Raw genomic sequence first — 26,254 nt, forward strand, 5'->3', positions numbered from 1 at the left:
ATCCTACTCCTAATTAAGTTACATAATCCATAATCCATAAATGCAAAAAACTCAATGAAGTTACATAATCCATTATCCATGAATGGTATGTAGAGTTTCTTTTTATATAATATCAGTTTATTGTTGTCAAAAATAAATACAAAAAACTCAATGAATAGCAACTTTATCAGCAGCCGAAATCATCAGATCCCTTCAAAAACCTTGAACTTTAGAAAAGCCAGTGGTTGAAGGGGGGCAAAGGCGGCTGCCCCCAAATAGGCAATCGGGATATTAAATATAAAGCGACATTACCACTACACAATCCTGAAAACGACAATAACCCAGAAGAACATTTTTCCTTCAAAAAATTATCTGAAAATTGACTAAACATAATCGGAACAATTTAAAGAAATGTACAACCTCCGTCTCAATCATTTATTTACCTTTAATTAAAACACCCCTCACAAAGGATAAAATACAAAAATGTAAAATACAAAACTACACAAACCGTCTAAATTTTGAGGTGTGTCAAAAAGTCATCTTCGCTGATGTTATCCCTATTACTCATCTATCTCATCTCTTTCCCGTTAAAATACTGACATGTCTAACACAATTACACAAATGACACAATACAAGGGGAACTTTTTATGCTTACTACCAAATCTTAGGAGGCCTAAAAATTCTGTCAAGTGTAGGTAGTCTAGGTACCTCATTAACTTAGGCAGCCATCGTGACCTTGTAAGACGATAGAGCAGGTGTTAAGCAACCAAACATGGACCATGGACCCAGCAGCCCCAAATGAGATCAAGCGCAAATCAGAGCAAGATGTGAACCACATATTTTCTCACACATTCTATTCTTTCCTTCAGATACTATCAGCTGAGCTCCCCATATTCAGTTTAAACATGCATCACAAAGTAGAGTAAAACTTCGTTAACAATTCATAATTTTCTGCCAACTCAAATTCTGAAAATGCTACGAAAAGAAAATGAAATTGAGTATCGTCTATAATAATGAAGATCAACCCAAATATCGTCTGCAAAAATATGCATTACTTTCTCCGTTTTTCATTATTAAAGTTAACGGAAACAACTGAAAGCAAAGGGAGTCAAATTTACTTGACCAAAATACTGTAAGGCGTTAGAACGCTATAAAAAGCAGATGCATTTGGAGTTGCTTAACTTAATCAACCAAAGACATACTTTGAATTTAGACCCTATCCCTGGATCCTGTCAGGAGCCCATGGCGAAACCATAAACCTGGTCACCAAACAACTGTATGGTCTGCCAATAAATAGAAAGCGTACTATGTTATTTGGATATATCTGCTATATCTATGTATGTTTCCGTCCCGGAAACCGACGCTGTCATCTCACGACCGCTGCCACGAGATCCTTCATTCTTCGGGAATCCACTCTGTTGACTGCGGTGATCGGTGCCACTGTGTTTACCGGAGGGTTTTGGTCTGATTTAAAATTAGAAACCATGTCATTAGCGTTCAGTTAGTTAAACTACACTCAAATTGAAGTCTGTCATTATGATTTATGATTGCATCCAAACACAGTTGTACTATGGCTAACCAAAATTAGAAACCATGCACCTATGTTGTTGTTTGCTTAGACCTACATATTTATGGCTAATCAAATCTAAACCCAATTTGATTCCAGAAATTTATCCAAACACGAGTAAGAAATACTTTAAACCAGAAGTTAAATTAAATCAATAGACAGAAATCGAATGTAAACCATTGGAAATTATATGAATACCTGATTATGTTTCCCCCTTTTTTACCGAAAGATCCATCAAAATTGTTCTTGTTGTTGAAGGTCAAAGCCAGCAAAGAACTCTTCCATCTCCGGAGTGGTTGGATTTGCGCTTTGCATACGACAGGCACATCACGCCTCAGCATGTACGCAGTGTAGTTGAGCCGGGAGTTGCAATGGCTTCCGAGTCTCTAATCAAGCTGCAAGGCATGTTTTCTCGAGTTCCCCTGCAATTAAATACGAGAAATTAGTTCATACTGATGCACATCCAAATACACTTGTTAACAATGGCGTTAGTTTACAACCACACGGTATAATCCAAAGAACATCACGACTTCAATGAAAAACATCAAAAGGCCACGTACATCAGAATCCCTTACGACTAACTCTGAAAATACGAATTTGGTCACCAACTTTTAAATATTCAATTTCAAAGCAAAAAGAAATGGCATAGAGAATTATTACCTTTTCTTTCTTTATGAATATTGACATATGGTAACCATGAGCAAACTACAAGAGGGCTTATTTATATTTATCACATGTTCTTTTTAAAAAATTTAAAGGTTCAGGCTGCGTACATCCGAATCCTTCTCGTCTAACTCAGGAAATACGATTTTGTTCCCAACTTTAAAATGCATTTCAAAACCAAAAACAAATGGCATAGATCTTTATATCTTTTTTGTTTCTTTATTACTATTTCACTCGTAATCATCAGATGTTCTTTTACAAATACCTTAAACTGTCTTATTCTGATGATTGAAGTTTGGTTTTAGATTTTATGGATTATGAACAACCTTTTCTTTGAAATTTTCTTCTAGCCATATTTATTAAGGCTTAAATTAAAATTAATTTCGTTCAGGCACATTTCTTCTTCAAAAAAAAAAAAACCTCGATATAATCAACGATCTTTTCACATTATACAGACAATATAAAATGATACCAGAGTACTGCAATCGATCCGCCTACGATTTCCAGCTTGCTTATAAAGACCTCGTAGAAAGCTAGGATTAATGTTAACCGATTGCTCCTGAGGATTAAACAAAGACAACTCAGAGAATTGCTGAAATCATTATTCAAGTGTGAAGACCATGCTTTTGAACTTCCCACATAACAGTATTAATGTTTGTTGCGTACGATGCTCAGTGATGTACTCCACACATTACACAACATCAGCTTCTATTGTGCCTCAGACTACCCCGGAAAAAAGATACATCATACTACAGAAATTCATTATACCTGCCTTGGTTCAATTGAATTTTGTAAAACTGTGCGAAAACACCCCCTTGCTTTTCTACTTGCCATGTTTGAACATCGAATTCTCCATAATTTGAACCTGCCATGTTTGAACATCAGTAAATTGACAAGCAAAAATAATTCTGCAACTCAAAGAGTGCATCTTTTGAAACCTAAAACAAGCCAAACAAATTTATGCTAGAAGGAGTAGCTATCAAATTAAACAAAGACTGTAATTTCAAGACAGAACTTCTCAATAATAATCCGACTCAATTTAAAACATAAAAAACCCAATTCCTCTACTCCAGTTCACTTACATATAAATGATTATCTACAATATAATAAGAACAAGAACAATTACATGATTGAAATTTCATTTGTTGGATGTGTAAAATACTAAAGCCCTATAGACCTACACTACTCCAATCACCTTAAATAACAAGTAACTCGTCAAGACGTCACACATGAGTACACGGCTACAATATGAGATAACATCATGATTACGAAAATCAATAGAGATTGAACAATTCCGTATAGCACTTCCAATTCATTTCCTTGTTTCCCCATTGAGGCAGTATGCCGTCACCTAGCCATTACAAAAGGAATTTTCTACGACGATAACAAAAAAATGTCAAAGTCATCTTCCTTCCTCCCTCGTCATCTCCTTCTTCCTTTGCTTCTTCTTTTGATCTGATAATCCATACTATAAACTTAAAATGGAGAAAGTGACTTACACACCTTTGGCTACAATCCCGAAGACTAAAAAAAGTAAAACATGTCCCATGGTGAGCATAAATTAGAATGAAATAATAGAACTAAACAGAAGCACCCAAAACGCGAAATAATAACAATTGGCGAAAACGGAGAACGTCAATAGACCTAACCGGGCTTACTTTTACGGAGTTATCCATAGACAAACTCATCAGAACAGGCGCATTCAAACCAGAGGAAATAATTCGCACTATCATATATTCTCACTAATTTGCATTTACATACTTATATAAAGAGTTTTCCATGATAATTTGGGCCGAGCTGGTTTAAGATGTTAGAGCATGGGTACTAATATAATAACAGACTTCAACACCATTTTATTATACCATACTCTATTTTACCTTCCACTCATTACTCTCCTTGCTACTCCAACTACATTAACCACTGCTATCAACCATCCTAAATATCATGGACATTTAAGAGAAACACTTAGCTACGTAAGCGTTAATTCTGCTAAAAAACCCTCTGCCCAATACTGGAAGAGTCACCGATGTGCGTTTCTATTTGTGGTTCTCCCTCTCCTATAACCAGATTCCTAATTCGGATCGCAAGGTTAAGAGGCAAATAGTTTGGCAATAACTTTATGAAGTTTATCAAAGTCAACGAATCAACTTATAATAAATCAATTGCAGGAGAACTGGAGTTGTAAAACAAACAATTAAGAAACTTATATCAACTTTTACCTTCTTGTATGCCTTCTTCGTGGCTCCTTCAATCACACTGTGGCAGTGATTTTGCTCAAAGTCGTCTCACCTTCATAATTGACATTTAATAAATCAATACGATTGTCGAGAAAGTACGGAGTATACAACCAGAAATATAATAAAGATAGCAAACCATAGTTTCTAAAATAAGGACATTACAAAGGCAATATGTCAATCCTCTACTTGTTTAGCTCACTTGCGGTCATCCTTATCAAAAATAGCATTTTCCCTATAATTCTAGAATATAAAGTGTGCTTGCAAAATTTGAACAACTTAGAATTACTTCTCTCTTTAGAGTGCTTCCTTAAATCCCCATCTGCTCACTTAAATCACCCTTAGGGTTGTTCACACTTGTTTGCATTTCAAGGGAACCAGAATCATTATCTGACGCGGTTATCCAACTTTTTAGCGTTGAGGACTATCAACCAATGTACTGGACATGGGCAAATAGTAAGAAAGCATATGCATTACAAGTATTTACCATATCTGGCTATAGGGAAAATAGATATGGTAAATAGTAAGAAAGCAACTGATTTAAGCAACTGATTTAAGCAACTGACAAAATCAGTTGCTAGGACACCCTATAGACTTATGATTTGTATTTCATAGGCTGATATAGACTTATGATTTTGCCTAAAAATTTAATCGTTGATATGGCTCATTTAAAAAATTTACTTTAAATATATCAGTATATCACCATACATCACTTGGAAAGTAACGTATGCACCACAACACACATAAAAAGGGCACCAAACTAAGTCGATCAAAAGGGGGTTTGAGTTACTAATAATTCCGTAAGAGGGTGAACTATCTTCCTTGATGAAAACGGTTTGTGACTTAATATACTGGACATGGGTCTATATCAACCTAATTTATCATTTTTCTTTTGTCAACTAAAAAATAACCTAACAAATGGTTATTTGGTCTTAAAATCAGGGAAATAATTTGAACAGTGTACACCCTTGTTTATGTGGCAAAGACACCATCTTGATGGTCTGCAAAGCTTGACTAAACAATTTTCAAATCAGAAACTTGCTAATAGGAAAAAGAAGAGATTGTTAATTGTTGAAAGGATTATCATTACTGTTAACCGTTGAGGAGATTATGAGTTGACACAACATGTTAAGTTCTATGATTAACAACAATTCATATTACAAGTCTTACCAAGCCAAACCTGTAGAGGCCAATCTTGTAGTTTACGGGATACACCTAACAAAATCGACTTAACCCAAACTTGGCCTGCCTCACCCATTTGATGGTCAAATTAGGATTAGAGGAAAAACTCTTAAATCATACAACCGTGATTTCACCATGAAAATCAATGAGGCAATAACCTTTATCTTAAATACAACATCTAATCAAATTAAATGACGACAATATAAACGGGATGAAGAGAGTACTAAATGAAAGTATCCATGAAACAAAGAGAACGGCAAAAGGGAGAGTACTTTCAATGTAATTTAGTTAGCAAAACTTGGCAGTTTACAGTTACGACATGTACAATATAGAAATTTGGTAGTCAAAAATAGACAAATGAAAAGGAGTCAGCAATGACGGTAGTTTACCAGTAACGCCCACCCCAAAGAGAGAACCTAATTCACTATCACTGGACTTCCGAACGCCCCGGTTTTCGACGCCTTCACCTTCGATAACATAAGCATATTCAGCATCAACCTCCGCTTTAACTTACTCCTCCTTGCTTGTACTCAACTTACGACCCCCAACTGCAAACAAAACCTCCCAAAATCCATCGAATTAATCAAATTAGGACTCAAAAAAACCCTAAAAACAGAAAATAATGAACTGAGAGACAAATTTGTCGAATTAAATGGGGGTTCGATTGATTTACGTGAGATCGAGCAAATTAGGGTTTGCGAACTTACTTGTTTGTATGCTCAAAATAACATACCCATAATCAATTGAGTCTACACTAAAGGATTATTTAACGCAAAACAAACCTGAGATTGATCGCGATGAATCGCCATTGTTGATTAAAGAGGAAAGGCGGAGGTGTGGATTTGGTTTAGGAAAGAGAAAAGGAAGGGGATGGGGACAGACCAACAGACTACAGAGAGAAGCAAACATAATAATGTGAGGAGAAGGCCCAACTCCTAAAAGAAGTCCAAAAAAAGGCCCAAGAGCTCTACACCAAACGCAGCCAAGGAAGTCGTTTTGAGCTGAAACGATGTGCACAATTACTGTTCATTTGAACAGTATACACCCTTGTTCACTTTTATGTTAAGGTGTAAAGATGTATGCATGCTCTTTTATATTTATAGTAAATTATTAACCTTATTTATTTATGGTCATACTAGGTTACTACCGTACCATACGTATAGATTTACCAACACATGCCTTTTACATTTATTCTTTTTATACCCGTGATCTTCAGGTACGATGAATAATAATTACTAGAGTTGTGATATGTGCAACACCATATAAATTAGTACACAAAAATCATATTCTTGTAATTCAATCATTTTGTACAAGAACAATTCAAAGCTAAAAATAAAAGTAATTTACGTGAGATAATCTGACCAAACAAAATGTTGACCAACATTGTGAGCAAAGTTGTCTACTGGTTGCCATCAACAACATCCAACAAATTCCAGACCATCAAGAAAAAAGATGGTCATCTTTTGAAATTTGAATATTTAGTTCCAAAAACAGCCAAGGTTAGCTATTTAATTGTTTCCTTCTTTCCTTTTATCATAACTAGTTTTGATTCCGTGTAATAATTTACACGGGTTATTTAAAAGTTTGATACAATTAAATATTAATCTAACACATGGTATTGTATACTTTGAAATATACAATCACCCAAAAAGGCTAATTATATATACATTTATTATACGATTAAGTAATATAGGGTGTCTAGCACGGTTTTTTGTTTTCTGAAAATAAAGCTTTTTCTTCGTCTCTTTAATCACTATAGCTCGTTTATTTTCAAACATTAACCACTGTTAATCATTAAGTATATCTACCCATTACTAACTCGAATTATGTGCATATCTTGTATACAGAGAGTAATACTAAAGATTAAAGATCCTTCGGAGATGGATACTGTTTTTGAAGAGGCCTCTACTATTCCCGGTACTTTTTTAAATGGAGCATATGAATGCCACAGTCTCGTAATAAAATTATTCTAAAATCAAATACTCCGTATTGTTTATTTTTCTTCTAAATTTTTGTCCCGAATTTTTGTGGCTTTCTAAATTTAATAACATGATCTTAACTCTTTTTATTTTTTATTACTTTTTCTCAAATCTTAAAAAAAGATAACAAAAATGGGATAAAAAGAGCATTTATTAATTTTGGATCTTAGCAAACTTTATTTTATGATTCTAGCTACATAGAAATTAACCGTGACAATTTTATGATTTGTGTATAAGGACCACAGTTTGTCATACAAAAATTCACATTAAAAAAATATTAGACTTAATTTTAGTTTTTTTGGACTTAATTTCAGTTCTTTTGGGTCACATTTATTAATTCAAGGATTTAACAAGCCACCCTTATCAACAAGCCACAAACACCTAAGGCCTTGTTCTTTTGGACTTAATTTTAGTTCTTATATGTTCAGTTCAGTTCAGTTCAGCTCTATTAAGTTCAATTTAGTTCAACTCTATTAAGTTCAGTTCAGTTCAGTTCAGATCAGTTTAGGTTAATGATATTCAACATTATTATTATTCTTATTATTTATTTTATTATTCTTATTCTTATTCTTATTCTTATTCTTCTTCTTCTTCTTCTTCTTCTTCTTCTTATTATTATTATTATTATTATTATTATTATTATTATTATTATTATTAATTTATTATTATATTTTGGGATATTCTACCATATACCCCTATGTTTTTCATATTGTATAGGGTACCCCTCTTTTTGAGCTAAAAAGTCTTGACTATCTATAATTCTGGTCACGAACTCGATAACAACAATTTTTTATTTCAAAATAAAGATCTCGTAAAGGCGATCAATGTGAAAAAAATCGTTACTTTATGAACTCGTAGCCATTAAATATAGTCGGTCAAAATTTTGGTTAAAAACGTTTGACCGACTGGAATTCTTGCAATAAGTTTCGAAAGTAGCAATATTTTTTTCCCAAATCGAATATCTAGTAAAGCTAAGGCGATAAATTTGGAAAAAAAAATCGTCGCTTTTCGAACTCATGACCACGAATTACGGGTTGTCAAAGTTTTTTAGTGCAAAAGAGTGGTACCCCTTAGAAAACCAAAAAAACATGAGGGTACCATGTTGAATATTCCTTATATTTTTTTTGGTGTAACGAATTATTATATATTATTATTTTAATTATTTAATTATTATATATTATAACTCTTATTATTATAATCTTTTTATTATTATTATTTCAGTTCAGTTCAGCTCAGCTTAGTTTAGATCAGTTCAGTTTAGTTTAGTTCAGTTCAGCTCCATCAAGTTCAGTTCAGTTCAGACAATTTCAATCCAAAAGAACAGGGACTAACTGATTTTATATGATATATTTTATTGGATTGACTTACTCCGATCTTTTTATCACAAATTGATTTCAGGGTGAAACATTTTTCGACTTATAGTAGAAATTATTTTTTTATAGGCATAACCCAAACAATTTTCAGAAATTTAACTAACCCTGTAGTCACATGAGTAAGTATACGGTAAAATTCTTTATAATAAAACGTGGTAGAATCATATATCAAAGACCGAAAATTGGTTATTAGTAGAATAAAATTTAGTATGATTATTTAGATAAAATACCAATGGATTTTATAATAACATTTGTGTACACGATTTCATACAAAAATTATTGTAATTTCACACACCCTTACAAAAGGCCGGGATAACAAGAGATGTTGTTTTGGCAGGACTATTTTGCATGCTAGCGAGGGGTGATGAACTCGAAATTATAGGAGACGTGGATTCTAATTATATTTGTGATTTTTTCTGTGACACAACGACGCTCGAGTATTTCAAGTCACTTGATGATGAGTGAAAGAAGTAGAAAGTCAGAAAAATGCAATCAGACTATACATGTAGTAAAGAATAATCCTATAGTCCTATCTTATTAGCAACCAAATATAAATAAATAAAACTAAGGAGAAGGAACTATGTAGTAAATGTACCACTTCGTACTTATTAGTATGTACGGGGTATTAGAGAGCGCTTTCAATTAATTAGTGTGTTTAGATCGTCAATAAAAACACTTGTATCATAGATGACTATGCTAGTACAAATGTTATCGGAGTATATTTTTAATTTTGTTTGTGGCAATTGTTTGGCTCCTTTTATTATACTAGTCGTTGCGCGGTGTCTCAATTTAGTTAATTGTGTAGGTGACTTCATTAGTAAGCATCACAATGGAAATGGATATTGCGGTTCCCGTTCCCCAAATCTATATAGAATACGACAAACACTAAACTACATACGTGCAAACAAAGGAATAAATAGCATCGTGACATACCCACAACACAACATAGTTCAGCAAAAACAAATCAGGGCATGCTCATATGAACGGACACGACTCATCAACCCGACACAATTAATACTATACAAGATGAACGGATGCAACCCATCAACCCGACACAATTAACACTATACAAGTTAGCTTACGTACTTTCGGAGTGAGAGAAAGTTGGTAATGCAAAGCAGTTGCAGTAGTTGATTCTGTTTCTGATAATGAATAATTGTAACATTAACCATTGCCTGAAAGTTGGTAATTCAAAGCGGTCGTAGTAGTTGGTTCTGTTTCTTATATTGAATAATTACAACATTTACAACCATCGGCTTTAGAAACTATCGACAAGCAGACGGCCACCCTAACAGTGACCAAAGAACCTAACATGTACAATGTCTATTATGCTCCCTTGTGCAATTTGGCAAAATGCTTAGCGGATGTAAGTCATCCTTCATATAGTCACCGAGCATAGTAGTTATAAATGCTTGAAAACACAATATCTAATGTATAATAAATTAATAATTAGAGTATAGTCGAAAAATAGAAGGCAAAATGATAACCCCACTAAGGCATAGAGAATAGTTTTTGTTTTGCAAATAGACCTGATAAAGAACAAGATAACTCGGACGCTGGTAACGATGTTTAATAATTCTGTCTCATGCTACCATGACACGGTTACTATGGCTATTACAGTCCCAAACATGCCACATAAAATGTAACATACCAAGCAAATATTCAAGTGCTAAACGTTTTTCTGAGGGTTTTGGTATTATGACGAAAGGAAATAGATATGCATGTTGGAAGAAGCTACAACTGCAAGGAGAATGTCCGCCTAAGTTATCCACGACGGATGAGCATCCCCTTCGCCAACATTTCCAGATGCACCGCTCCTTTAGCAAAGCCCTCATCTTCAACTGTCATAGTGCAAAACTATTCCTCCCATCGAACTTCTCAATCCTTATATTCTCACTCGACATCTTCTCCTCCCTGGATCCAAAAATTCAAAACTCTAGTGCCAATTGTTGTGCGGAAGCGATACGGAGTAGATGCAAAAATAAAAGACACAAAGATTTAGCGTGGTTCACTATCAATGCGATAACTATATCCACCTGGGCAAGGGAAAATATTTCACATTTCACTATGTCGGGAGAAGTACATATTACAAAATTAAAGATGAGTTCAGAGTTTTTCTAGATCTGCTTCTTAAAACTCTCAATGTGTTTGCCTCACAAATCTCTCCTTAAAAGAATAACTAGATTAAGGTAGTGTTTATATATTAAACTACCCTAATAAAGATTATCCTAATTAAAAAATATATAATTAATTAATACAAAAATATTGTCCAACTAAACTTAGGAAACCAAAACCATGATGACGTCAACTTTCCAATAACAAAGTCAACGACAAAAGCACAATAACACATACGAAATTCTGATTTCACCAGAATTGGCCGCAACCCGCAGTGTGTCGCACGTATATCAGCCCTTTTTTTTTCCTTAGTCTAATTTTTCTCACCGTAATCAAACTCTGACATACTCCGTAAGTGACATACGAGTCACATACTAACAGCAATAAAAAACGTGGGAAAGAGAAAATTTAGGGAGGAGAGAGTAAAAACAGGTTAATTACTCAGTAGATCGGGTAAAAGTATACCGAACCTGAAAAACCGATTAAATACCTGAATCGACCCCAGACCGTATACCCAAAAGGTATAACTGAACTTTACCCCGAAATCGAAATCGACCTGAATTGATTCGAAATCGAACCAAATTTCTAATATCCAAAATAGACCCAAGATTGAATGAACCTGAACTGTTTCAAGCTGAATTGTTTTAATCTGAACCGATATATACCTGAACCAATTTCAACCCGTATATTGATGCATAAACTCAACATTGAAACCTGAAATAACCCGAATATACCTAGGCGTCACATCTAGGGTGTCTTTTTGTACATGGGTGTTCCCCCTTTGGCATCAATGAATTAATATTATAACGTAGTTATACAAAAAAATCATTATTTATTACTTTTTAAAAACAAATTATTCGTATCATATCCAATATTTTGAATAAAGACCTAAGCCCTTGACATCCGATCTGCTTATGACCTGACTCGAAACTCATATACTCTGATATTGACCCGATTCGAACCTTATTTACACCGATATTGACCCAATTCGAACCTGAACTGACCCGGAATATCTACAACCGATTAAAAGTGAAAACTGAATCCAACCTGAGTTGAACCGAACTGAAATCGGAAAAAAGATAAACCAAAATAACCCGATCCAAAAGAACCCGAGTCGAAACTAATCCGATTGACCCGTTTGGCACCATCTATTAATTAGTGCTAATTTAGATTGACTACGAAAAATAATTACTATGGATAAGTATAAGTGTATAACTAAAGTAGTTGTTATATCCTATGGAGTATTATCCCAGGATAGAAAAACCATATATATCCCCATAAGTTTGTGCAATTGTAAAATTAATTTTTACAATTTTTAATTGGAGTGATTAGGCTCTATAACTTATATAATAAGAAAAATTAAACCTCTTTATTGAAATCTCACGAGAAATTCAATTTATCATAAAGTAAAAATGGTTATGTTTTTACAAAATAAAAGTTTACAAAACATTAATAAAAAAATAGCATAAACTAGATAAAAAAAAATAAAAGTATTTTACAAAAATCAAACAATTTATTATTTTTATATAAAGTACAATTTTTAGACTTTTTTTTTTACAATTTTTGTAAAAAAAATTCAATTGCAAAATATTTTATTAAGTAGTTCATTGTTGTGTTAAAATCAGAAGTCGGAATAAAAGATTTTCTTGACAAAAAAATATAAAACATATAATAAAAGGGTAAAAAACTATTCAAATTTTTCTATTTTTCAACATTTCAAAAAATTCACATAAACTTGTTAGTTTTTTCCCTGAAAATCATACCGAATTACATACGTATGTAAAAAAATGGTTTTAGTATATAATATGTAGATTTTAATATGTTATGCGTATACGTATTGGTATACCTGTTTTTGTATATAATGATATATTTTGGTGAGATTTTGGTTAGATTTTGTATTGGGTTTGTTACACCTTATGTGAAACTTATGGAGCCAAATTGCTCCAATTGAAAGTTACGAGGGATTAATTTCGCAATTGCACAAGTTATGGGGTCAATCACCACTTTTTCGCAAAAAACATCTAATAAGATCTACTTGTCATCTATATCAAACACCATAAATAGTCCCCTCCCCATTCCTTCATTTTTGTAGAAAAATCAAAGATAAACAAATGATCAGAGCTGAATGGAGGGAGTAACCATATATGTGAATCAGAGAGGTTATATATTTTCAACTATTGATACAAAATATCTTCAAATTCATTTTTTTTTTAATTTCATCAACCATATAGTCACTAAAAACAAAGTTAAGGTACAATTATCAATTGCATTGTGCTAAACATATACGGAGTACGAAGTATATTTCATGCATAAAAAATGTACTTATGTTGTAAGTAGTGCGTGCCAGTCTAAGCTTGTACATAAACAAAAATACATAAATTGTAGTATTAACTAAATAAACCGTTGTCAATGGAGTATATAAAAGTGTATTAGGAATATAATTCTTTTATCGGTTTTTCTAACCTATGCCCACTAGATATAGGATAAGAAATCAAAAAAAGGAAAGAATTAAATATGTTTTTTTTGTAAATAGAAGTAAAAGTGATGAGATATTACAATTTCCCATAAAAATAGCATTTAATTCTTTCCTATTTTAGTGTTTTATCCTATGCCTGGTGGAAGAGAAAGTGTATAAAAAGTTGAAAATGGAAATAACGAATTCTGTCAATATATAACAACCTTGCTCTTGCTCTTAGCTCTAATCTCTGAGCACCAATCTATCCAAACCTATAAGACAAACAAAAGGCGAAATAACAAAATAAAATTTTGAAAGAAGGGAATCCAAAATCAAATAAAAAAGAAACATATGAAAAAAAAGCAAGGCTTACATCAAAATTCAAAAGAGTAAATTAACCAAATAAAAAGCAAAAGGAGGAAATATAGGGAAACGAAAATCAAATTATGCTCACAGAAGATGATGAAGAAAAAGCAAGCCATTTCTTTGTTTCCAATCTACAATTATGAGCGTGAATAACCTGATAAAATAGCAATGAATTAGTTAGTTTTCTGTAAAATTTTAGCAAATTTGTTGGAAAATGAAAATTCAGTTTTTATATAAGATTAGTCGAGGGATTCAGATCGGAGAAGGTAAAAGAGCATTGAACTCGTGAAGTAATTGAGTGTGAAATTAATCAAGGAAATTTAAGTAGGACACTTAATTATTTGTTAATAAATCGTTTTAAATTGGGCATTTATGGGTATTGAAGAGGTTGAATAGGTGGCGTTTCAATTTTCCAAAATTAATGAGAAATTTATGGTATTGCATTTAGTAGACTTGCTAATATGGAAAAAAATAGTCAAATTTCCACTCATGTTTAACGCTTTAATTGAGTTTGTTTTAACTTCTATGTGAGAAATCAGCTTCTTGTGATTGTTTATTCTATGGACACGTGGTAATGATAGTTGCTTAATTTACCCTTTTTATAGGATTTTATAGAAGAGTGATGAAATTGATAATTGGTGATGTGCTGGCCGTTTAGTGCAACCGTGTCATTCATTAAACAAATGTGGCAATCCATTAATCAGACGTGGCATTTTTCAATCACACGTGGCTTTGACGACGTGGACTTTATGAGCCATTTTAGTTTAGGCTTTTAATAGTATTTTATAGATTTACTCCATATTAAATATAAATTTAGTAAGAGGTAAAAAACAAAAATTTACTACCATTAAAAGACACTTTAATTAGTGAAGTTATTTTTGTCTTAAACTATTTTTACTTTACGGTTAAAAATAACACTATACTTAGTATATAATACTTGATATGACATTTAAATACAATTAAGTGATGTAAAATTTAATTAAAACACCTATTAACCTTATAACGAAAACGGGTAAAACGGTATAATACGCATTTAAAAAGATAATTTACAAATAATTAAACTAATATTTTTGTTTTTTATTTTTAATTAATAAAATGCATAAAAATTTGTTACGTCGTCCTTTAGAAAACCATATTTAGAGTCTAACTGATGAAGGATAATATAAGAACCAGATTTGCGTAATTTTAGAGTGTAAGTGATGAACAATAATTATGGTAAAGATTGAATAAGAAACATGTTTGTGTAATTTTAGAGTGTAACTGATGAAAGATAACATTTATGGAAATGATTGCATAATAAATTAGGGATAATTATTATTTTTTGCAAAAGAGGTAAAATATAAATGTAAAATTGTTTTCATGTATAGTTTTGGGCGAGAAAACTATTAAGAGTTTTTATTTCTTAGTTGTAAGGGAGATTTTACTAAAAATATGAATATTCACTCTAAAATCACTAAAAAAACCGCCCACAAAACAACAACAAAAACCGCTTTGTAAAGTTTTGTATTTCTGTCACCACCGCTCCGATTTCGACATTTCCGCCACCAAATTCAAAGAATAATCGAAACAAGTAATCTAAACTAGTTTAATTTTTTAAAATTTTGTAATTAGTTAGCAGATTTAGGTGGTTTTGAATAGAATCGTTATTGTTAGAGCGGATTAGAGTGGAACGGATTAGCGATTATTGATCCCCGCGCCCAAGTCTAATCTAAGTCGGAACTTGTTTTTTTTTCCTTGAAAAAAGGTCAAGAAAATAGCAGCCGGATGAAATTTTTTTTTGTCCAAATTAGGGTCGATTTAAAAATTATCTGGACGAAGAAATTTTTCATCTGAACAAATTTTTTTTCGCCGTACAAATCCAGACCATTTTTAGACATTTTAAGAAAAAAAAACTAATTTCCGTCTTAAATTAGTTTTAGGGGCGGGGATCGATGATCGCTAATTCGTTCTATTCTAATCCGTTTGTCAAATCATAAACTTGAAACGTAATTAAAAGGTAAACATGTCTCTTGAACATCGTTACTAGATTGATCGTTGTTTACTTATATAGCTTGATCGGTCGACATATGGTTTTAATCGGAAATAAATACGAAAAATAAATTACGTTTTGTTTGATTACGTTATCGTCATATTTTTTATTTATTTTTAAGTCCGTCTTTTTTTGTTTAGTTTTTTTTTTTTTTTTTTTTTTAATAAAACCATCTTTTTAGAGAGATGTTAGAGAGAATGAAAGTATGAAGTTAAGGAAGGGCAATGTTGAAAAGTAATGCATAATTGTCGACGTTATTTAGTAACGTGTCAACATTCTTTAACACGCCCCTAAACGAGCAGCAAAGGTCGAGAGAAAGAAAGTGGGCCGATAACCAGAGACGATGATATCATCAACGTGGACTAAAAGATAGGTGATGTCAGTGAAGCGATAATAAAAGAGAAAAGGGAGGGGGTGAGATAATGATTGTTGAAATCCATAAGAAAGAAGATAAGTTTTGAGTTTAGTATATCATGCCCGAGAAGCTAACTTACGGCCATATATACCCTTTTGAAGCTGACAAACGCGAGTAGGATGAGAAGAATAACAACCAGACCCACTATCGTTGTAACTTGTAATACGAGTCCAATAAGATGAGTATTTAATCCATTATTTTGTCCTCACTTAAGCCTAAAAGAACAAGTATAACACCCCTACTTATCAAGGAGCCTTTAGCAAGAACTTTCATAGTAAATATGAGCGCTACCATCTCGGTTATCCGCGGTAGTTCATATCAAATAGACAATAAAAGAACAGTTTAACAACTTTATTAACTCAATCATAAATTACCGAATACAATTTAAAATCCAAATCCAAAAGTCTACAACGGAAGTAATGAATAATCCCATATAACTGTCGTGGATAACTAAATAAAATTGGCGGTGACACGCGTCCTACAACATCCCCAATTGCAATTCACAACAATAACCACATGATCACCTGTTAGGACTCACTGCTCACCATTTGCCGGCAATATAAAATGGATCACCGTAGACAACAAAGAAAATAGAAATACACAAAACACCACACAAGGCCAGTAACAGTCAATACAATTAACCAAAAATACAAAAATACGACCACACACAATAATCACACAAACAATTCCACTCCAATCCTCCATTAACTCCAAACTCCATAGTAACCAATGTCCGAACCGCAACGCGGACACTAGCGGCTTTCATCGCAACGAGTAGCATGTTTCCTATCGCAACAGGTAACCAACCCTTGTCGATGTCAAGCCGCAACACTGGACATCAAAATTCCCGTTCATCGCAACGAGCGAACCCAAATCCTCAATGTAAGCATCCCCCTTGTGACGGAAGTCACAAGAGGCGATACACGGGGGTGAAATCAATCTATCGACATTGCTTCACAATCTCAACCATAACCTCTGTAACCATCAACACCACGATAACAATCATAATAACCACAACAATCACATAATCATACAAACACCATCGATCCTACAAATAACCATATAACGTACTAAGTACGGAAAATACTTTGATTACCAAAGAATAAATCATGATCCTTCACAAATCCATCACCTACATAACATAATTATGTATAATACCACATGATAAATCAATTGACCATGAACATAACCTAAACTCATCATGACTTAATATGAATCTCTGCTTAAAGAACAACACGACTTTTACATATTTTACAGAACCGGACAGGCTCGCTATAATATGCATAACTAATTCCAGAAAAATCCAATAAATACAGCGCCAATTGGTTGGAACCCCATGACTCTTAACGCCAACTCTTATCTAAATTATTTCCCCCAAATTTCAAACTTGTCAAGGGTTTATAGACCGATGTCCAAATACTGACATAATCCGTCGTATAAAAAGTATCGATTCATAAAACGAGTTTAAACATTATTTTCGGTAATTCCAAATCATATTGTTATTTATATTCTACAAGATGATGTATGAAGAAGACCCAGAACTTAATCGACATATAAGTTAGGGTTTCAAACAATTTTCCACAACCAGATCAAATTCGCGGACTTTTCGGCGACAGATTTATAACTAAATCTCCTAGGACAAACCATAAGGAATTTGGCTACGGAATGTGATATGCATAAACTAGCCTCAAAAAAGGGGACTCGCTTTTCAAAATTTTCGAAGAATAAAATTTTAAAATAGCATAAACAATTGAATGAAATCGACTTTCAATAAGGGGAATCGAATTAGGTTAAAATAGGTCAGAAATCTCTAATCAATTGAAAGGTTCGTCAAGCACTTCGTTATATCCCTCTCTCTAGGTTTATAAATGAGTTTATAAATGCTAAATGAAATTAGAAATGACTTTAGCATTATTAACAAAACCCTTGGTCAAAACAAAATAGATACCGTCAAACCCGCTAAACCAGTTACTCGACCAAGTACACTCGACCGAGTGACACACACTCGACCGAGTACCAATCAAGTATTCGACCGAGTAATACAACTAAAATACGGAATTTTACAGTATTCCCTCTTAAAAAATGAACTTCGTTGTCGAAGTTCGCACATACACTACTCAATCAAAAAGCTACACCAGCAAACTCTCATCACGCCACCAACACCATCTCACTTGTTGGAGCTTGTGTCCTCCAGTTAGTGCGGATAACGTCATTGCACATACACTTGTACGGACAAGTGGGAGCTTGTTGGGGTTGGTGTCCTTAACAGTTAGTGCAAGGACTTATAAACCTCTAAAAGGATCAAAGGGCATACTTTTGGTAATATTATCAGTTGATCCACGTTTATCAATAACGGTTGGCTTGCTAGATAAGTTTGACGTTATTGTCATACAGATGGCGGTGATCAACTGGTCCCTAAAAGTCACACCTATAGGATACGTTCGAGAGATGTGACGGTATGAAAATACTGTCATGTAGATGCCAAAATTGACTAACCAGTTAGTCCGAGTTATTTGACTAGTAATTAGTCAAATATGTGATGTTGAGATATTATATTTAATACGCATTAAATATCATGGGCTAAGGCGAATTAACCAGTTAATTCGTAAAATTAAATATAAGCGATTTATATTTAATTAAATGTATATTGAATATAATTATACAATACTGTTTTGTCGGACACGTATTAATAATTCAGCTAACCCGTATTATTAGCTGATGCCTTAATTTCCGATAACCGATAACAGTTTATAATCAGACCGCATCATATACATTTAGTCATTTGGGCACGGACTACGAGTTAAAATGAAGAGGAAATGGAAAAGCCCATTTCCTCCCCATGGACTCGGTTTGGCCGAGCCTCTCATAGACAAAAGGAGAGTTTCTCCTCTTGTCTAAGCTAACTGATTCATTTGAAACAGAACTAGGGTTTTGAAGAGCATTCTCCTCTGAAAAACCGAGATCTCTCATCTCGAAAAACTCACATCAATTCTCCCAATATTGCAAGGCAATCGGAGAACACCATCTAGCACGAGGGCATATCTCGGACAAGTCTTGGGTGCAACAATGAGGAGGGAATCTCGTTTGATTTCTGTTCTTTACGCCGTGCATCAAAGGACCCGAGGTTGATTTCTATACATTAATCATTTCATTATGTTTTTCGTTTTATGACTATAAATTGCATGTTTAAATTTACGTTATAGTCCTGCAATTAAAGGGTAGTATACGGATATTAACCCACAAGTGGTATCAGAGCGAGGCCACGTGAATTTTTACATGTGTTTTTCATAAAACTATCTTGAAACGATTTTTTGTTTTGTATAAAAATCCGTGCGGCAGCAGTATTTCTCACGGCAGAAATTTTTTTGTTATTGCTGCGTTTTTGGTTGCTCTTGTTGTTGTTTTGTCTCGAAATCCGTACCGTGACTTGTTTACACGGGTTTTTTTCGTTTTGATGTTATGCATATTGTTATTTTACACGATCATTATAACAATATGTTAATGTCTAGCAATTTTGTAGATTTGTTTTCAATCAGTTTTGATCAAAATAGCGTTTGTTTTGTCTCGCCAAAACTGTTTCACGAGGGTTTGAAGTTTTCAGAGGTTTTTGCACTCGATCGACCAAGTTTTTAATCGATCGAGTGGTTTTTCTGACAAGTTTTTGCTCGATCGAGTCCTTGTTGTACTCGATCGACCTGCTTTAAAACCCACGCTCGATCGAGAAGTCCTCGTACTCGATCGAGCAGTATTGCTGATATAAGTCCTCGATCGACCACCAGTGTTGTCGATCGATAAAGGTGGCAATCGGGTCACTCGGGTCGGTTACGGGTCGGGTCAAAGTGGGTCGGGTTATATCGGGTTCGGGTTGTGACGGGTTAGCGACGGGTCGGGTCGGTTACGGTTCATGTCAGGTCATCTTCGGGTCGGGTCATCAGCGGGTGGCAAGTCGGGTCGGGTCTGTATCGGGTCAGACTATAAGCATATATTTTCTCTTATGTATTTAGTTTTAGATGGGTAAATTTATGTTTAAACAATGTGTAGGTATATTAATTGTAATTTTAAGTGAAAATAATTAAGATTAATGTCAATTTGGTCTTATTTACACCATTATTAAGCTAATTCATTATCGGGTCATCTATCGGGTTGAGTCAATATCGGGTCACGTGTCGGGTCGGGTCGGGTTCGGGTTGAAAAAAATAAGGATGTTATCGGTTATCGGGTCGGGTTGGGTCGGGTCGGTTCGGTTTCGGGTCACCTTATTTTCGGGTTATACCGGGTCGGGTTTCAGGCGGATCGGGTCGGGTCCCTCGGGTCGGGTCAGCTTTTGCCAGCTCTATCGATCGAGCACCTCCTGATTAGCACACCCCTCGATCGACTTGCAATTCAGTCGATCGAGCCTTTTTGTCCCTCGATCGAGCACTTATGTCCCTGGATCGAGGGATTTCGTTTTTGACAGCTTTGAAAATTTGTTTCTTTTGATTTAAATTTTCTTTTGGCTTTAATATGTACTTTATACGGATATTGTACACTCGCTATGATTGTGAAACAGTTCACACACGTACCATTAAGTTATTTTAAAGCGTATTTAAAGTGACGGATTGTATTGGATTAAAATTAAATGATAGAAGCGGTTTTATCACATGCATTTTAATCATTAAAAGGTGGTTTGGATAAATTTAACATAATTACGGAATTATGTCACGAATGAATTTGTTTTAGTTGATGCATTTCTATTTATCGTTTATCTTGAATGCCGTGAATGCCTTTTATTACGTATTTAATTTTACAATCAATTGTAACTTAGTGTGGCCTTAGTAGAACGTGTTACCGTAATGATGGAACACGGTCTTGGTTGTATTTTGAGATCTCGTATCTCCGTTTTGGATTTTTCACTTGTAATTACAGTTTTAATTAGAATGTAAATAGGTTTATATTTTGTAATTTTAAATTGTAATTTTTGAGAAGACCAAAGATGGAGACCGGATGCTCTCTCCCGCTACTTGGATCAAGATGGAACATCAAGACAAGCTTTTCGGGTCCAACGGTGGATTCCAAAGTTGTATTATGTTCTTATACTAGGATAGGCCACACTAGGAATTTTTTATTTACGTATTGCATTCCTTTATTTTTATCGTTACGATAATATGCATCATTTTCCGCCTAAAACCAAACCACCTAATAATTGCATGAAAAAACCGACACATATAGAGGTCACGAGTTAGTTTTCATTGACATTCTCATGTCACACGTTTTAAAGCCATCATCCAAATAAATTCATTCACGACAAACGCTAGTTATTCGTTCACTTAAAATGAATTATAATTTAGTTGATGGGATCTTCCTCGTATAAACTAAAATTGAGAACGGTCTTTATAGGTCAAACTCCAATGAGTCCCTTCTTCGTCGGTAGGCATACTATGACCCCTTCTACGTCGGGTAAGTTGGAACCGATTGACCTATTTTATCTCAACACTATGGTCACTCGTACGATCCTGTGACTATGGTGGACTATAGATAGGATTTACGGAAATCTATCGACCAAGAGTTCTTCCTAAGAATTGGCTAAACAACAGTTGGCTTATCAATTTACCGAAATTGAGTCTTGGGATCACTTGTATCATTCTTGAGGGAGATCAATTATGCAAGTGCAAGAGTCTACATGTTAAAATGAATTTTAAAATAGACTTAAATCACCTCGATGAGTTGCTTATTTCGTTTTGTTTTTCTTTCTTTTTCAGTGTAGATCACGTTTTTAAACTGCTAAACAACAAATGGCTGGTTCAAGTGATAACCCAATGCCAAGTGCCACATTGGACCGTGAGTCCTGGCTTAGGATCTTCATAAATCGATGAATCGGTCTACTCGATCAAGAATGATGGATCAAACTTCGCGGACCGGGAGGCGGCATTACGGAATGCTGCCGCTGACGGAAGCTCAAATATCTCTTGGAGCCCATCCCGGCAAACCCAGGTCCCACGGCTAGAGCTGCTGAAATCGCCAAGTTTAACGATTTACGTATGGAAGCGGTGCGATTAAAAACGTACTCATTTTTGCAATGGAACCCAATTTGCGTAAAACGCTTCATAGCCCATGGTGCAAACAAGATTTTCACCACGCTCACCAAGGAATTCTCGAAAGCTCCGAGGATCGTGACTTATGAGCATACCACTCGCTTCTTTGATGCGAGACTCCGAGAAGGGCCAACCGGTTAGCCCACACATTCTCGGATGATTGAGAATGTCGAGAAACCGAGACCTTTAATCGTAACATCAGCGAGAACATTGTTATCGACCGCATACTTCACTCACTCCACGATGGTTATTCGCAATTTAGAGCGAATTACTATATGAATGATTTGAAGAAGACTCCCCATGAACTCCACTCCTCCCTCGTACGCACCGAGAAGGACATGAAGTTCAGTGGGAGCATGAAACAAGATGTTCTCGTTGTGTCAAATAAAGGAAAGGGTAAGGGCAAAGCTCGAGCAAACCTAGCGATGGTAAGGCGAAGTTCAAGAAGTCGGGCTCAGGTAAGAGTGGTCCTGGTGAGTCGAGTAACTCATCAGACGCGACAAAGAGCAAGAAAGATAACATGGAATGCCATCACCGCCACATGACCGGGCACTTTGGAGACGCACATGTCCTGTTTATCATGAGGACTTAAAAGCAGGTCGTGTTAAACCTGTTGGTATGTCTTCTTCTTCTACTTTTATTCATATGATTGAGATTAACCACGCAAGTTACGGAACTTGGGTACTTGATACTGGTTGTGGTTCTCATCTGTGTAATCATGTGCAGGGGCTCCGAAACATCGAACCCCTCGTAAAGGGTGAGGTGGACCTGCGTGTTGGGAATGGAGCAAGAGTAGCTGCCATCTCAAAGGGGACATATGTGATCCAGCTTCCTAGCGGATTTGAGTTATCATTATATGATTGCTATTATGTTCCTAGTCTTTCGAAAAACATTATTTCGGTTTACACTTGACAAACTTGGATTTTCATTTGTAATAGAAAATAATACTTGCATTTTCTCATTACACGATATGATTTACGGCAAGGCAGTCTCCATGAACGGAATTTATGTTTTAGATCAGACCACGGAAATATTACACGTAATGAATAAAAAGTTAAAGGTTGGTGACAAAGATCAAACGTATCTATGGCACTACCGTATGGGACACATTAATGAGAAACGCGTAAAACAGCTCATCAAACATGGAGCTATCTCGGCCTTTGATTTTCAATCATTTGGCACGTGTGAATCATGTCTCATCGGTAAGATGACTCGTATTTCCTTCAAAGGTGTTGGAATGCGCGCTGCTGACCTATTAGGGCTCATACACACGGATGTATGTGGTCCTATGTCAATCACCGCACGAGAAGGCTATAGGTATTTCATCACTTTCACGGACGATTTAAGTAGATATGGCTATGTCTATTTAATGAAGCACAAAAGTGAATCCTTTGAGAAATTCAAGGAATACCAAAATAGGGTACAGAACCTATTGGGTAGAAAGATAAAAACACTGCGTTCGGATCGTGGTGGCGAGTATCTTTCTCACGAGTTTGATCAACACCTAAAGGACTGTGGGATTGCCCTACAGTTAACTCCACCTGGAACACCTCAGTTGAATGGTGTGTCCGAACGGAGAAATCGAACACTACTTGATATGGTTCGATCCATGATGAGTCACACGGTTTTACCTGATTCATTATGGGGTTATGCTCTTATGTCAGCCGCTCTAATCCTTAACCGAAGTCCGTCTAAAGCTGTTGACAAGACTCCATATGAACTATGGAAGGGAACGGTCCCTAACTTGTCCTTTATACGGGTTTGGGGCTGCGAGGCTTATGTCAAGTGGAGACACGAGGATAATCTCGGCCCGCGATCGGTCAAGACATACTTTATAGGTTATCCTAAAGGAACGCTTGGTCATTACTTCTATTCGCCAACCGAACAACGTGTTTTTGTTGCGGCTAGTGCGACATTCTTAGAGAAGGAATTTCTCGAGAATGCAAAGAGTGATAGAACCTTCGACCTGTCGGAGATTCCAGAACCAAGTACCGAGCAACTATTGGAGGAACCTATTCCTTCAATCCCGGCTGCGGTTAACATTCCTGAGGAACCTAGGAGGTCGGGAAGAGTCTCTATTCCTCCGGACAGATACATCGGTATGGTCGAGGAACATGACATAGATGACATTCTACTCTTAACGAGTAGTGAACCCGCAACCTATAAAGGTGCCATGACTAGTTCTGACTCAAAGCTATGGCTTGAGGCCATGCAATCCGAGATGGACTCCATGTATGAGAACAACGTGTGGGATCTTGTTGACTTACCTGCTAAGGTTCGTCCCCTTCAATGCAAATGGCTTTACAAGATAAAGCATTCTGTGGAAGGTCAACAAGATATCTACAAAGCACGACTAGTTGCTAAAGGTTTCACCCAAGTGCCAGGTTTGCACTACGATGAGATTTTTGCACCCGTAGTTATGCTGCGTTCCATTCGGATTATCTTAGCGATCGCCGCTTTTCATGACTATGAAATTTGGCAAATGGACGTGAAAACCGCCTTCCTAAACGGCTTTTTGGAAGAAGAGTTGTACATGGTACAACCCGAAGGTTTCATCGATCCAGTACATCCTAAGAAAGTGTGCAAGCTTAAGCGTTCCATTTATGGACTTAAGCAAGCATCAAGGAGTTGGAATCATCGCTTCGACCAAGTGATAAAAGAAAATGGATTTACTCGATCGGTCGAGGAACCATGTCTATATATCAAGTCGAGTGGGAGCAAGATTGTCTTCCTAATATTGTATGTTGACGACATACTCCTGATTGGGAATGACATACCTCTCTTAACTTCGGTAAAAGTATGGTTGAAAAACCATTTCCAGATGAAAGATCTGGGAGAGGCACAAAGAATTCTAGGCATCCGTATCTATCGAGATAGATCACGACGGATGTTATCTCTCAGTCAGGAGTCTTACATAGACAAAGTCCTAGAGAGATTCAGCATGACTAACTCCAAGAAGGGGTTCCTTCCTATTGCTCCAGGGGTGCATTTGAGCAAGTCTCAGGCACCAGGGACACCGGAAGAAAAAGAGCGCATGACAAGGATTCCTTATGCTTCGGCTATAGGATCAATCATGTATGCCATGATATGCACACGTCCGGACGTGGCATATGCATTGAGTATGACAAGTCGATTCCAACAAAGATCCGGGTGAACCACATTGGTTGGTCATCAAGAACATTCTTAAGTACCCCCGGAGGACTAAAGATTGGGCATTGACTTATGGAGGCTCTCAAAAGCTATGCGCAAACCGGTTCTGTGAGATGCTAGCTTCCAAACGGATCGAGATGACTCGAAATCTCGATCCGGATTCGTTTTACTCTTAATGGCGCTGCATCACCGGAAGAGTTCGAAACAAATCTGTTACAAAGATTCTACGACGAGTCCGAGTACTATGCCGCGTCCGAAGCAACAAAGGAAGCGATATGGATGCGTCAATTCTTACATGGGCTCTCTGTAGTGCCTAGTTCGAATGACCCGATCACCATCTATTGCGACAATAGTGGTGCCATCTTCCAAGCTAAGGAGCCAAAGTCTAGCAACAAGTCTAGACATGTACAACGGAAAGCTCATCTAATCCGGGATTACGTGGAGCAAAAGGAAGTAGTGATAGAAAAGATTGCTACGGATAATAACATAGCAGATCCTCTCACTAAAGCATTACGACAAGATAAGCATGAAGGGCACGTAAATTCCATGGGAATCAAACGTGTTCCTGAGTTATAGTACTCTTTTATGGATCAGATTCATTCTCCTTTGTACTCTATACGACATCATCGTTTTGATATTTTATATATATATTTTGTTTTTCATGTGGAATTGTACG

General features: G+C 35.5%; 2 long non-coding RNA genes across 5 annotated transcripts; one reads left to right on the top strand and one right to left on the bottom strand.

Annotated features, from left to right (window-relative positions):
* Positions 1-204: 204 nt before the first annotated feature.
* On the bottom strand, positions 205-6,512 carry LOC141606472 (uncharacterized). Of its 4 annotated transcripts, XR_012526746.1 has the most exons (8): positions 6,408-6,512; positions 6,015-6,173; positions 4,429-4,498; positions 2,682-3,074; positions 1,745-1,968; positions 1,182-1,443; positions 688-858; positions 205-303 (listed from the first exon to the last, which is right to left on the bottom strand). It is a non-coding gene; the product is annotated as an uncharacterized LOC141606472 (long non-coding RNA). The 4 variants fall into 4 exon arrangements; XR_012526744.1 differs by lacking the exon at positions 205-303 and having other exon boundaries at positions 342-858; XR_012526745.1 differs by lacking the exon at positions 205-303 and having other exon boundaries at positions 345-858; positions 2,978-3,074.
* Positions 6,513-6,887: 375 nt separating this feature from the next.
* LOC141606482 (uncharacterized) lies at positions 6,888-9,705 on the top strand. Its single transcript, XR_012526748.1, has 3 exons — positions 6,888-7,124; positions 7,473-7,542; positions 9,315-9,705. It is a non-coding gene; the product is annotated as an uncharacterized LOC141606482 (long non-coding RNA).
* The last annotated feature ends 16,549 nt before the right edge of the window (positions 9,706-26,254 follow it).

The sequence above is a fragment of the Silene latifolia genome, chromosome 10, assembly GCF_048544455.1.
Source record: "Silene latifolia isolate original U9 population chromosome 10, ASM4854445v1, whole genome shotgun sequence".
NCBI classification, from domain to species: domain Eukaryota; kingdom Viridiplantae; phylum Streptophyta; class Magnoliopsida; order Caryophyllales; family Caryophyllaceae; genus Silene; species Silene latifolia.